Genomic DNA, 15,334 nt, shown 5'->3' with positions numbered 1-15,334 from the left:
TTTGGCAGGCTGAAGCAACTTCCGGTGAGAACGTCTTTACGTTTCTGACGCCCTCCAGATTCTGGGCGCAGTATCTCTTTGGCAGTATCCCTTGCTCTTAAGTCGATGTCTGCGCATCGGCTATGCTTGAAAATTTTCGAATTTTTTCGGCCGACTTGTGTATCGGCCCCCATATTCCAATACCCATCAACAGAAGATGAGATGCTTCCGTTGCATATCCTCGTATTTTATCTACTCGGGTGCCCCCGAGCCGATTCTCGTCAAGAGAATTGATGGTATCGGCTCTGTTGGATAACATGTTGAATCCAGGCAGAATGGTGGGTGAGGATATTCACGGCCGATTACTGGAATCGGCCTCCACGTTGTTTGCTCAGTGAAGGTTTTGTAATGCTCCTTCATAGACCCTTGGGGCCGATCACAAGGATCAGCTTTGCCGACTTGCACATCGCTTAGCTTCAACTACATGGTCAGGCCAGTGGATAAAACTAGCTTAACCCTTCCCTTTGTCACATCGATGCGCTCGCGATCGTCCAATTTGATGCTCGAGAGGGGTTCTTGGCCTGCTGCTTCCCATGCGTTCATGCCAGCCGTTGAGACTTCAGCCGAGTCGTCGGCTTGGACGACCTCTACCTCATCACCATCCCCCTGTATTATGCATTGGTGCATCGTGGAGGGAATGCAGCAGTTGGCGTGGATCCAATCTCTTCCCAGCAAAACAGCATAACTGCTCGTGCTATCAACGATAAAGAACGCCGTAGGGATGGTTTTTCTTCCTACGGTCAGATCCACGTTCAGAACTCCTTGTGCCTCAGACGCTTGGCCGTTGAAATCGCTCAACGTTACGTTGGTCTTGATTAGATCCGAACTCGAGCGTCCCAGCCGACGTAGCATAGAGTACGGCATGATGTTAGCTGCCGCTCCGGTGTCCACCGACATCCTGTTTACGGGCCTCCCATCGATATATCCTCGTAAGTACGGGGCCTTCGGATGCCTGTAGCTCCTGTCTCGTGGCTTCTCAAAGATAACCGGCCGTGGGCCGCAGATCAAGTTGTGCCACGGATGTCTCATCTAATCTCGGAGCATTGAACTCCGAAGGGAGGATAAACACCATATTTGTGCCAGCCGATGTTTCATCATCGGCTTTTCTCTGTTCGGGCGCCACTCTTTTCTTTGTGGCTGACCTTCCTCGTCCGGGGTTCGCAGAATTTTGGCGGCCAGATCAGAGCCGTGCCTTCCTTAGCGTGCGCGAGTATAATCTTTCGGTTTCTTCCAACCCACGCGGACGCTGGACTCTTTGCTTCGGGAACGGCTGAGCCCATCAGGGCACCATCTGGGCTGATGATATTTGTATTCTTCACCACCGTCCTCTAGCTCCTCGAGATCTTCCATCTGAGGGGACTCAGCACGCTTGTTCCGATACGGGAAAGGCCCTAGCCGGCTGAACATAGACACGTTAGCGGCACCCTTCTTCCTTTGTTTGCATTCTGGGCAGTCCTCGATTGTTGGCAATCGGCTCATCCCTGAGTCCCAGCAATGTTTGAAGAACGGGCAGTCCCAATGCTTATCCATGTCACTCTGCCCCCTTGGCCTCCCTTCAGCGCGACGATCGTACCCGTCGTTGCTTCTACCATGTTGGCGGTGCCTTCCGACCTCGGCATTATACTGGAAATTCCTTTCATCATCCGCGTCGTAGCGCCGACGTCGGTCGTGGTGCTGCTCGTATTTGTTGAGAGGGTGCTTGGAGCGTGGGCGTTGATACCGCATGCTTCTTATTCCCTCCCTTGTCAGGTACCGCCTGTCCTCACCTCGGGGTTGGTCGCGCGGATCGGCTCCCTCTTCATCCTTGCCACGGGAGTGGCTGCTTTCTGTTTCCTCTTTGTCATGGCGGCTTGCAGATCCTGCCATATTGACACCAAAGGAAAACTTTGGCTGATCTATTGGGTGGCTGAGATCCACCGTGTCGACACCGGGACTCGGACGTGAGTTTCTACCGAGCCTGATATCGTGCGGCCGGGTCTTCTCAGCGGAGCCGATGAGTTCGGTTCCAAGGGTTGCCTTGATCCCGTCATGTTTCCTTCTGAGCTCCTTGGGCAGATCCCCATGCTTCAGAGACCTGGTGCGCTCCTCCGACGGGGTGGAGAGATCTCTCCCATCAAGTGTGCCTTCGGGCGTGGAACCCCTCCCCCTGACGCCATGGGAGTGGGTTCGGTGGGAAGAGCCGAAGAGTGCGGCTTCGAGGATGGCTTTGATCTCGTCGCAGGTGACTGGCGTGCTGTCCGCCATCTCAGATGTAGATGGCGATGTGGTTGATGTAGATGATCGTCCCACCGGGCGTGCCAGAATGTGTTGACTGCCAAAACCCACCGACGGGCAGCGGCCTTGTCAACACCGTAGAGCCGGGAAGAGCCTAGAGCTGCGGCTGGCTGAGACCCCTCCGAGCGACGGCCCGCAATGCTCTTCCGGTCACACGCGGCGATGCGAAGTGCAGGGCGTGCCACCTGACCTATACCTGGTCGGGAAGGTGATGAGGATGCCTCGCTTAGTTTCCTGCAGGGCATACATGTAAACGTTAAATACGAGCCTCGATCGGCTCTCGGGTTATCTCGTGAATCGGCTCAAAGAGCCGATCCACCCATGATCCGTACGGGGTGCATGAATACTTGGTGGTCCTGCTTGATCAAGATGAAGCTAATGAGATCTACGACGATTTAGGGTTTTCACCGCATAATCGGATCATCCTACTCCGGGTTGGGCCTTGCGGCCACGCACGGTGCTCGTAAGCCGATCCTAAACAAGGCCAAAAAACCAACATGAAGTTGATCCTAGGAACATCCCGTTTAGGACTTGCGAACGCCACCCTACGTGCCACCTGGATCCTCCCCCTTTGTAAGGCCTAACTATTGCGAGATATTAAACTAATCCTTGTAGAACAAGGAGCAATCGTAACGGATCAGATCTACTAAATAATGATCAAGCGGGGTGCCGCCCCCACACCCGAGATAGGTGTGAGGACGGCTAGATATGCAAGGGTTGCACTACGTAAGCATGCTTAAACGAAGAACAATGCTAACCCTAACACATCTAATGATAACTACGTTGCTCGCCATCAAAAGCGCTTCGATACGAGCAACGCATGAACAACGTGGGGCTTGTCGCTGCCTAGATCGCAAGATGCGATCTAGGCAGCATGTCGCTACGATAGAAACCCTCGAGACGAAGGAGTTGGCGATGCGCCGAGATTGGTTTGTTTTTGGGGTTGAACGTGAGTTGTTGTTTATTCCATAAACCCTAGGTACATATTTATAGTCCAGCGGACTTTCTAATGAGGGCGTGCACTAAATCGTGCACGAGATAAACTCTAACTTCTAAACCGATACACAATCTATTATATTAAGATACACGGGCTAACTAGCCCAAATTCTCCGTGCAAGGCCGCTTCATAGTTCTTCCATATGTAATCTTCCAAGCCCATCTTGATCGCGGCCCACCTCCTGATTTAGCCAAAATCTGGTGATAACACATACCTACTAGATTTCTTAGTAAAAAAACTGGCAATTTAGTCATGAAAGATATGATTAATGAAATCATTACATCAAAAGCCACAAATGACGACTTCCTTCGAAGAGCTGTCTTAATTCTTATAGGGCTTGTTCTAGCTCCTACTTCGACAGCTACGGTTTACAAGCCGTTCTATGCATTTGTGGAAACAATGTACAAGTTACACAACTTGAATTGGAACCAATTCACACTTGCATATGTCATCGACTGGATCAGCCCTTGCCGGAGAGGAATATATGTTAGGCGGTGGCCGAAAGGCAATGTTGCAATTTTAGAGGTACATGTCGTTTAAAGTTTTTTTTTGTATTTGTTGCAACATATACTAACTATCGTTTATATTTTTTTTACATGTAGTACTTGTATTGGGAGAAAGTGCAACCTCTTGATGAGATAGCACTATATGCTCGCATCTCTTCACGCCCACTTATGATCAACTCGGACAGAAGCTGCTGTAGCCTTGAGAGATAGCTATGATCAAGAAAATGGCCGGGGCAAAGGTATCCTTAAGGTAAGCATACATGTACCGGCCATTTCATTTATTATAGTTGTTTTGCATATAACTATGTACTGTCACATATCGTAGTGACATATTAAATTTCTTAATTTTAGATTGAAGATAACATCACAGAGGAATATAGGAAGAAACCAGATGGAAACAAAAACATGGGTGCAGAAATTAAAAAACCGGGTACTGGAAGGAGCAATGGAAAGGGCAATGGAAGGAGCACTGGGAAGGCTACTAGCTCGAGAAAACCCGGCCCGTCGTGGGAAATAAAGATGGAAACCACCATGAAGAGGATGATGCAGGATTTTAAGAGGGATATGATGGAAGAACTACCAGAGAGATGCGCGAAGGTGATTAGGCCGAAATAATTATGAGCAACAAAATTATTATTGACATCCTAAAATTTGTTTCCTTCTTGCAGGATGTTGTCAAATTATTAAACAAATCAGGTGTTAGGTACAAGCCATCCGCGGAAACACTTTCAGATCAGTACTGTTATGACGAAGGCTGCGGATCTTACCTCAACGGAGTACCTGAACGGAAAGAATTTGTTTACGACAAAAAAAGTGACACCCGGAGTGTGTCATTACCTAAAGAAGATGTTGACAAGGTTAGTTTCACAACAAATAATGCAGATTAACATGCTTCCACTATTGTGAATAATGCAGATTAACATGCTCTCACCTGCCTCACGTGCTTGTATGTTTCCTTTCCATAAGGTGTCGAAAGAGGACAATAAAGAAGAGGATTACATAACACCTGCAAAGACCAAGTGTGAGTTCTTAGGGGATGGCACACCAGACAATCCATGGCAACTTGCTGAAGATTTTAAGGAGGCCTCTTCATCGGAGGTGCCATCAAATATTTTTGAACCTGCCCTCAAAAATATGAACAAAGAAGACGAACACAAAGAGGCTGCCTCAGAAGGATCAAAAAGCGTCAACAGTGCAACCGGCAAGAATGAAGATGTACATGGAAAGAGGAAGCGAAAGCTCCCTCTTAAACTGCAGTATCCTTATATCATTGAGAATCGAACGAAACGACAACCTCGAAAAAAGCCAACTCCCGCAATAGGTACGCCACGGAAGATATGTACTTAAATTTTTGATTACTAATGTGATACTTAACACAATGCATTTTTTGTGTACAGCTACTCCGTCCAAGCAATGAAGTTGAAATTCCGCAAGACTCTATCGCCTTAACAGCGGAACACATTGCAGCAGCAGAGATTTTTGTTCAACTATGTTGCAAGAGTGAGGAAAATGGGAAAAAAATTATCTACAAAAATGATATTGGCGTCATGTTGACATCACAACGGCTTAAAGTGGTTCTAGACCATAAATGGTGTACGAGATGATGTAAGTATATTGTCGACGATTCAACTGTGCACATACTTTTAATGTATGAATTATGCACATGTATGTTTGTGTGTTAACTAGACCAAACCTTTGTTTTTCAGGTTATCGATGCTTACATTGGAGATTTGTCTCGTCGTGTTGGGGATGATCGGTACTTATGTGCAGCGTGGAGGTCATCATTCCTGCTAGAAGCACATCGCAAGGGCCACAAAACAAAAAAAAATAATAAGAACAATGATCACCTAGCTGTAAGAACTGGAACCATTCAACGAGTTATCGACGAATATTTTAGGCGGGAGAAGGTAAAGTATTCCATCAATATGACAAAATTTAGTAGTAATACTAATTTACATTGCATGTACTAACAATTTTGCCTGTGACACAGGCATATTTTCCAGATTAACATATCGAACAATCACTCGGACTACCGTGATCATGCACACACCCAAGCAAGAATTCCAAGTTCTTGACTCATTATTTCCATTAAGTGTGACCATAGACACCGTCGGGCTCTGCATCTGTTTCTTCTACTACATAGTGTCTTCAAATTGCATGCGTACACAAACATCTAATTATCTATATTTGTATAGAGACAACAAATTTCTGTCGACATCCAAGAGTACAACAAATCTACATCCGGATTTTTCCCCGATGTGATATCTTGGAACATAAAATCATACGATATGCCGCAGCAAAAAGATGGGTCGAGTACATGCAAACTACAACTAAATACTTATTACGCTACTATTGCATGTACTAACTCAATGAACCGAATTAATTGTGCAGCAATTCATGTGGCTTATTTGTTCTTCAATGCATGGAACATTGGGATGGAGATAAATGGAATAAAGAAATATCACGAGTACCGATATTCTACATGCTGACCAAACACCTTTGTTCCGTGGTACATAAAATGAATAACCGATGCCTATTGTTTGCAGGAGATGATAAACGGATCAAGGAACCTCATTAACGCACGGATAGTTCTAGCAACTTCAAATCGTTAGAGACGGTGAAATCGAAGGTTGTCCGGATCTCCAAGAGATTTACTAAGTAGATAAAGCTGCAGTGATCATAGGTTGGGTTTTAGTCCCGTAGAAGGTTTCCCAACTTGTGTCAATCTCGGCTTCGTGAATCTATATGTATGACATTTAAATACGGTTGGCAAGTACCTGTGATTGTGTGATTTTAAGTATTCATCTATATATTAAGCTACTACCGTGATTGATCTACTAGTGTGATTGATCTATATATTAAGCTACTAGTGTTACACAAAAAAATTTGTTACCAAAATTTCAACGAAGCACTTACATGACAATGCATCAACCATAGTAGCATGGACAGACCATCTGTAATTCAGCCTGGCCTTGCGCCCAAGTACAAAAAGCCACCTCAATTGTGGCTACGGTTTCAAAAAACCACCATCTTTCATATTTTTGACACACTAGCTATTGTAATGTACATACTGCTACATATTCAATCCATTATAACACATTGGCAAACAATGTAGCTACTAAACCATGCATTTCATAAGGAGTAACCAACACAACAGTTATTTCATAGAACAACACTTAGTACTTGGTCCACACAGTAGATCTCTCCACACAGTGATACAACATATACATAGTACTTGGTTCGAGTTACACAAATATCGGAGATAGAACATCTACTACATTTATTACATCAACATACCGGCATGCTTCACTCCCAACTTGCACAAATCTCTTGTATGGCCTTCATCTTCTTCGGGTTTCTATCTCTAATATTGAAGAGATCCGCAACGTAATACTCCAGACTTCTTCTTCTCCTCCTTTAGAGTGGCAATCTGCAGCTCCGCCTTCTCCTTCATAACCTTCTCAAGTTCAAGAGCAGATTTTGGAACCATTGCTTCTTGATCACTACTCAGGTTACCAAGTTGTTTATGCAGTTCAAGGTTTTTCTTTTCCAACTCCCTATTCTCAAGCACTAGCTGGTAATTGGCAGTAGCATACTCTACATTACCAGAGATTCTGGTTTCCTTTTCCTCCTCAAATGAATGCCACAACTGGAGCAATGCATGTTTGAGAGATTGTGGCCACTCGTGATCCACCCAAAATACTGTCTCACAAATATTTTCCTGAAAATTATTTTTATTCCAAAATTTAGTACAAGTGTTCATGAAACAATGTGGCTCAAAAATATGGTGCTAAATATGACACAAGGTTTTCTATTGCTACATCCATGCACAACACAAGAACTCGTCACAACATTTTCTAAATGCACAAGGATTTGTAAATGCACAAGATATTGAAGAGATGTTCCTACCTTGCATCCACAGCCCAAGAACCTCCGGCCCGTGTTCGTCCCCTCGAATGCCACATACTTGTGGCACGGCAAGTGATGGTGGCAGCGCTCCGGACCAACATGAACACCGGCGTAATCCGGGTCATACATGGTCTCTGGGACCTAAATCACAAGATAAAATGCAACCAATTCGAATACAACAGAGTAAATCAACTAATTCCCAAATTTTACCAAACCCTAACCCTAGCTCAACACGTACCCGAGACGTTGGGCTCAGATCGGCTCCATGTGCGAACTCGCAGAGCAGATCGTCTTGGCTGCTGCTCTCACCGTCGTTCCACGACGGCATGGCGGCGGCGGCGTTCCTGCGGCGGCGGACGTGCGACGGCGGCGGACGGGAGAAGGGGAGAAAAGAACAGAATGACCCAACGAACGGGCCGGCCGGGTCGTTTTGACCTATCTCCGTTGCCACGTCAGCTTGACTACGGACCCCACCTGTCAGTTTGATGCTTAAACCGCTAAACCGAGCTCATTTCGTGAATTGGTGGGTATCTGTCACGCTGTTAGATCAAACTGTTGGTTTTCTGTCAAAAATATGAAAGGCGGTGCTTTTTTTAAACACTAGCCGCAATTGCCGTGGATTTTTGTAATTATCTCCTTTAAAACCCATGTCACCATTCCAACTCCACCTTCATATAACAGATCTTTAAATAACATAACTTTAAAACCATGGTCTGCCAACATTTTGTATGCATCAAAATTGTGAAATATCATCAGCATCAAATAATGTAGTAATAGCACCATCAAAATATCGATATCATCAAAAATATTCAAATACAACACATAATGAGCAATGACTACAGCTTCATATAGCCAATGACTACATAAAACATATCGGCATGCCAACTGAATCTTCATAATGTCGTGCCAAGTTCGTCCATCAAAATAAGTCATTCATCATCCTGACCTCCTAACATATGCGCAACATGCCTGCAATTAACAATACAGATGATAAAGTAAATAACTAAAGTATAAAATGATGCATAAATATTTGATCGCCACGAAAAATTTATACTCACCTAGGATTCAGGTCACACTTCAAGCTATGTTTGGTGTGTCCAGCCTTTTTGCATCTGGTACATCGAATCCCCCTACCCCGCTCGTCATACGATAATGGCCTTCCATTCATTGTCACGGGTCCTTGTCCATCATCTCTACGCTTTCGTTTCTTAGGCGCACCTCGAGGAGCAACTTGAGCAGGGTCACCCAATTCATTTACATTAGTATTCAGCGAGTTTGTGGGACGGTTGGGTACATTATCATACTCCATCTTGTTTGAAATAATGTCAGCATAAAATGCCTTGGTCCGCTCGAACAACAGTGGATCTTTGTATGCAACTTGCAATGCTTCAGCTTGTAACACATTCAACTCCGTAAATCTTTGTCGCTCCTCCGCTACGGGAAAACCCCAATCATGTAGATCGCTCGTGCGCCTCGCTGGCAAGCCACCCCTAGCTTGTTTAGAGAATCGCTGAAGAACTAAACAACCCGGTATTTCATCCAAATCCAGCACATCAAGTACATGCAGAATATGCTTGCAAGGAAGTCCCCTCCGGATCATCCTTCGACAGACTGCACTCTACTAATTTATCCGAGTTGGCCGGTTTATAGTCAACATAAAACTTTGCATGCTTTCTCTTTTCCAAGCAACAACAAACTGCATCTCACCTTCTGTTCCCTTATACTGATCTATAACCTCAATGCCTTTTATTTTATATATCTCTTGCTGCAATATATAAAAGTTTGCCGGAGTGAATACCTTTGCAGCAGCTCTCTCAATTCTCCTCAAATTGGTTACTGGTACAGGTGATGTCCGTGAACTGATGCAGTCATCTTTTGCCTCCGTCTCTCTAATGCGCACTATAGCATTCTCGTAGTGCAAAATCAAATCCACTAGTGTCATACCGTAGTCTAGGTGTAGGTGAAGACATGAGTTAATACTTTCACTTCGCTGATTGCTTTTCATACCAAGCCGTAACCCCTCGGATAGGTACGCCGCTGCCCATAATCTCCTCTTCTTGTACATTCTTTTCAGCCACGTCCGTGTTTTCTCCGTCCGCCATTTCCGGATAAAAGCGTGCCATCTTTCCTCGAATATATCCGGTGTGGTCGTGTAATACAACGAGCCCGAAACTCACTCAACGACTTGAAACTTAGGTGCCGAGCCATGTTCTTTTCAATGTGCCATGAACAAATACGGTGCGACCGCTCCGGAAACACACTTCGAATAGCTCTAATCATCGCACTATCGGCATCGGTGATTATTGACTTGGGTTTCTGCTGCAACATAGCTTTCAAAAAAGTCTTCGTAACCATACATACGTGCTTTCCTTCTCATCCGATAAGATGGCACACGCAAAAACTATCGTCCTCCGGTGATTGTTAATTCCAACAAACGGAACAAATGGCATACCATATCGGTTCATCTTATATGTACTATCGAACACAAGTACGTCTCCAAAATCATTGTAATCCTGCCGGACCGAGCATCACACCAGAACAAGCTTTTCAAACGACCTTTACTATCAACGTCGTACTCAAAAAAAAATCAGCAAACTTCTTCCTCCGGTTCTCCATCATGGCAATGGCTGAGCTAGCATCACCACCTGCAAGTAACTTTCTCTTCTCCCTGCAGCACATGTTGTACAAGTCCTTCCTCGTAAACCCAACAGTGGTGTACCGACCATACTTGCTGAGGAAGGTATCCATGATCACATGCTTCCTAACCCCAGTTGCTGCCAATGCTAATATCTCCGCTTTTCGGAAATCTTTTATCCTCCTATGTGACCATAAAAATGGGCTCTCGCTCGGTTCCGCACACTTATGACTCGTGCTTGTAAACAAATTTTGCAACTCGCCAAACCCCCGAACCTCTATCAAGCTTCACATCCAACTCCGCTTTACAATTGCAACGTGACAAAGGTCTCAACCTACGAGTGCGGTTGTCCATAGTCGAAACTTGCTTGTTACGTTTTCCTTCCCGAGAACACACAAACCCTTCTCGCGAACTATTTTGTTAGCACCCTTAGTCTCTTTGAACTTGAACTTTCTTACACCGAATCCCTCTTGTCGAGCATATCCATTATAAAAAGTATATGCAGCTGCCTCGGACACAAAGGTCTTCTCCATTACTTCCCGAGTAAAACTTTCTCTTTTCTTCGTATCACTCTCATCTTCATCCTCTGATCCATTCTTTTTCTTACCAACTGATTTCACCTGCATGCACAATTGGATAACATTTAAAACAATTTTTTTAACGCCATGGCCGCGAGTCATACAACGAATAAATTCATAAATCTTACATGTCTTCTTCTAACAGGTTCTTCTATAGTCTCCAAGTCTGAATCACCGTAATAGTCGTAAGAAGAATTATCGCCAACTAAGACCTGACCAAACAAGAAATATTAACGGCCATGTCACCACTATATAAAATGCATTGTTCAGTTATTAAATATAAATTAAACATACATATCACCTAATAAAATTAAAATGCATACCTCATCAACAAAACCACAGTCCAATCTCTCGTCATCAGCTTGCCTCCTCCGAACATCACTCGAATCTAATTCATTTTAAACCATGTCAACATCAATTCACATTAGCAGACATTCCATATTTTTATGCAATCACACAATTATTACTACAAACTCACATTATCAGTGTCAACATCTTCTTCTTGCTCTACATTATCATCTTCTACATCAACACCATCTCGCATCCATCTATTAGCAAAAATATGCACAATCAGTATTTAACTACTTACATGCAAGTACTAAATAAAACTAGTACTTCCGTTTCACTCACACTTTCGTCGACATCATCGTCTCCCAAACTTTGTTCATCTTCACGAGGTGCATTATAGTTGGCAGACGAAATATTGAATTCCTCTTCATCTGTATTTCCGCTTTCGTACTCCATTGAACTTGCACTCAAATCTGAAACGTCCATCGCCTGTTCAAAGTAACAACCAAAATAAGTACATCTCAAAAAAGGAGCTCGAAACCCAAACCCTAACATCAACCAAATCATGAACATGCAATTACTTTACCTACCACGAACCAACAATGATCCGCCAAACCCTAACGCCGCCTGTAGCAGCAGGAACAACCCGCGTGCGATCCTTGCCCAGCCTCCTCGTCGCCGGATCCACCTCCCGCCTCCACGTCCGACCTTGCACAGCCTCCTCGTCGCAGGATCCGCTTCCCGCCTCCACGTCCGACCTTGCCCCAGACTCCTCGTCGCCGGATCCGCCTCCCGCCTCCACGTCCGACCTTGCCCAGACTCCTCGTCGCCGTGCGCTACGCCTTGCCGCCCCAACGTCGTCCTCCCTGCCGTCTCCCTCCCGATGGACAGAACCTTCCAAACCCTAACGAGGATGAGCTATGGCGCACACGAACGAAACCGCTACGCCTTGCCGTTCCCAACGTCGTCGTCCCCGCCGTCTCCCTCCCGATAGAACCTTTCAAACCCTAAGGAGAACCAGCAATGGCGCACACGCAAGGATTCAAATATTTTCCCCGTAACCACCGCCTATCGCCGGCATCAACTCCACCTGATCGACGTAATTTTCGGGTCCAACTCCGATTCTAATGACGTGGGGCCGGCGGAAACCGTCTTCACCTAAGATACGTACAATATCTACGTGGCATCCGATCATCTATGTGGAAAATGACGTGGAGTATAATTATACGCAACTAATACGGCCCCACCGTCTCGAACGGGTATCCCACCTGAACGTCGTTCACCAGGGGGGGGACACCGGAGCACACCCCATGAATGATTCACTTAACTCCCACGTAACTGCATTCAAGTTTCCAACCAAGCTAAGCCATAAAATGTGACATGGTGGGAAATGAGACCATTCCATCATCGAGTTTGTTTTGCCAAGCACGGAGAGGAGTGAGCTTGGCGTTAAAATTGTGTGGGAACCATAATACTGTTAGCACCTCTTGAGCACTTTCCATGGGGCTTGGGAAGCACCGGGATTCCAGTTCTGTCGATTCAACATGGGTTAGTCACTTGTGCTTTGTCACCTTATTTCGTGCATGACTCCACGTTTTTGCTTACACTAGGGGTATTGTGTGAAGTGTTTGTTTTATCTCTATGGTTTTCCGTAACACAGTTTTGAAACTTCTAACATTTCTATAAGTTAACCAATTTCTGATGCCAAGCATCTGACCAACCTGCTTTATTTCTCCAGGTCATCTGCGACAATGGTAGGTTATGCAGAAGTCGGAGTCGACGGCATGTAAAGAACTGATGGCGATGAGAATTGGGACCAACCTCGGAGGCGGTCGTCCTCTTCGCATCGTGTGCAAATTTTGGAGCGTGTGGTGCTAGCCAGGTCACTAGTGGTGTTACTTGTAACGGCCTGTTCCACGACATATGTTCTGTGGACGTCGTCTTCCAGTGTTCCTCCTGTATTCCACTAACTAATTACTCGTTATCTTCTGTTTACTTTAGTCATAGCACTTCAACAAATCCAGAAGACAGATGGGCAAATACTTCTATGCATATTCCTTCTAGGTTATTTATACTCCCTCCGTCCATAATTAAACGCCAACCCGCAGTTCATTTTCATTTTTGCAAATAACCCCCTGGTAAATCTAAAACGTCTGAAATTTAGCCTTAATGTGGGGATTCCAAAATCCCATCTTCCGCTCGTCCTCCCCGACGTCCTCCCCGCCGCCCGCCGTCGACGGCGGCGAGGAAGGAGCTCCCTGCCCTCCGCGCCCTTCAGCGTCCTTCGCGCCTTGAAGGTCCGCGTTCTCCATCTCCACTTGAAGGGCGCGCTCGAGCTCGAGCTCCACGCGCTGGAGCTCCACGGCGGACACGGGCTGGAGCTCCACGGCGGGCACGGGCTGGAGCTCGGTGGCGGCCACGCGCAGGAACTCCGTCACGGCCTTCACACCTAGAGCCAACTCCTCGGGCCCCGCTCCCACTCCGGCCTCCCTCCAACTCTGGCCCCGCTCCAACTCCGGCCGTGCTCGAGCTCGCCGTCGTCGCGCGTCCTCAGGCTTTCCCGAGGCGTCAACATCGTCATGCTGAAATTCAGATCTTCCACGAGCTGTTTCCCCTCGCGCTGGGCATTTGTTTTGCCCGGCCATCGTGGTCCTCCGCTCGCCTCTGCCGGAGTGACCAAAAACCAGCGGGGCCGCCACTGAAGTGTCTCCTAGTCTGAGCACTTGTTTGATTTTCCCCTGCGCCGGTGTAGGTCGATGTTGTTGCTGCTGCTCCACCCTGCTAAAGATTGCTAAAGATTCTGAGAATGAAGAAACTACAGACAGTTGTACCTATTGCAGCATCAGGTACAGTATGAAGATACAGTATTCATGGTCTTTCTTACTCCTGTAGAAAAGTCACAGTATATTGAACTATTCCATAAAAATTGTTTGAACTATTTGCTCATCCGATGTTTCACCGTACATTGAACTATTTCATTAAAATAGTTTGAACTATTTGCTCATCTGATGCTTCAGAGTATATTGAACTACTCCAATGTTAGTACTGTTTGTGTGTTTACTGTTAGTATCTAGAGTAGCAATAAACTATTCCCTTCTTAAACGGTGCCCTTCTTCTATTGTTTAATGTTTTTGTGTTTACTTTGATAGGCAATGATAAGGGGTGTCCCGATCTTCTCAGTAAGCAACGGTGGTGATGATGATCACGGGGTGATGGCAGCGGAGAAACACGACGATGTAGTGGATGATAACTTGTATGACGCAACGAGATCTCTCGATTGGTCCCCGTCGCCGCATGCAACAGCTCTCAACCCCGCAAGATATTCGCAACTCCACACACTTGCGCACGTAGCCGCCGACCACGAAGCGGTAAGTTGCAACCGTCTAATTCCCAATGGAACAGCGAGATCACACAAGACTTAAACAGGATCTACACAATATCCAAGCAATATGGTGTAGGGAATTCAATAGTTTTGCAGAGCAAACAACTAAGAACTAGGGTTTATCTTAAACGTGGTCTAAAGCAACTAGGGGGCGTCCCGGGCACTTATATAGGTGTCCGGGACGAGTTCTGGTCGAAAAGATACAAAAATAACCGACCCGGAATAGATCTGGTCGAGACAGACTCGGACTGGTCCGGTCCGGGATCCGGTCGACCGGGCTGTGGACCGGGCTGTCCGGTCTGTGGTCCGGTCGGACCGGGTTCTGGACCGGCCGGTCCGGTTGGTGGTCCGGTCAACCGGTCGGAAACCGGGAAACTGCGAAGTTTCCGGTCTCGCCCCGGTACGATAAATCTCCTCCGGTTGGTGGCCGGTTTACGACCGGTCGACCGGGCCAGGGACCGGGCTGGCCGGTCTGGGGGCCGGTCGGACCGGGTTCTGGACCGGCCTGGACTTCTTCTTCTCCTCTCGCGCATTCCTCCCGCTTCCTCCCTCGCGCGTCCATGAGATATCTTCATGTCCAGCTCCATGTCCAGCCTTCACGGCCTTCTTGACGTCCAACTGCTCCTCTCCTCGTGCGATGCATGTCTCCTCTTGATACTCGATGATACATAAGTAATAGGACTTAGGCAGTATAAAGTTCTCATCAATCAAAGTACCGTTTAGAAA

At 46.3% G+C, this 15,334-nt stretch overlaps 1 long non-coding RNA gene across 1 annotated transcript; it reads right to left on the bottom strand.

Moving 5' to 3' along the window:
- Nucleotides 1-10,924: 10,924 nt before the first annotated feature.
- Nucleotides 10,925-11,298, bottom strand: LOC124701776. The gene is made up of 3 exons (XR_007002223.1): nt 11,262-11,298; nt 11,067-11,150; nt 10,925-10,980 (listed from the first exon to the last, which is right to left on the bottom strand). It is a non-coding gene; the product is annotated as an uncharacterized LOC124701776 (long non-coding RNA).
- Between the last annotated feature and the right edge of the window lie 4,036 nt (nt 11,299-15,334).

This window comes from Lolium rigidum, chromosome 3 (genome assembly GCF_022539505.1).
Source record: "Lolium rigidum isolate FL_2022 chromosome 3, APGP_CSIRO_Lrig_0.1, whole genome shotgun sequence".
NCBI classification, from domain to species: Eukaryota; Viridiplantae; Streptophyta; class Magnoliopsida; order Poales; family Poaceae; genus Lolium; species Lolium rigidum.
Note: the sequence above shows the minus strand (reverse complement) of the source record. Positions and strands in the feature narration are given on the sequence as shown.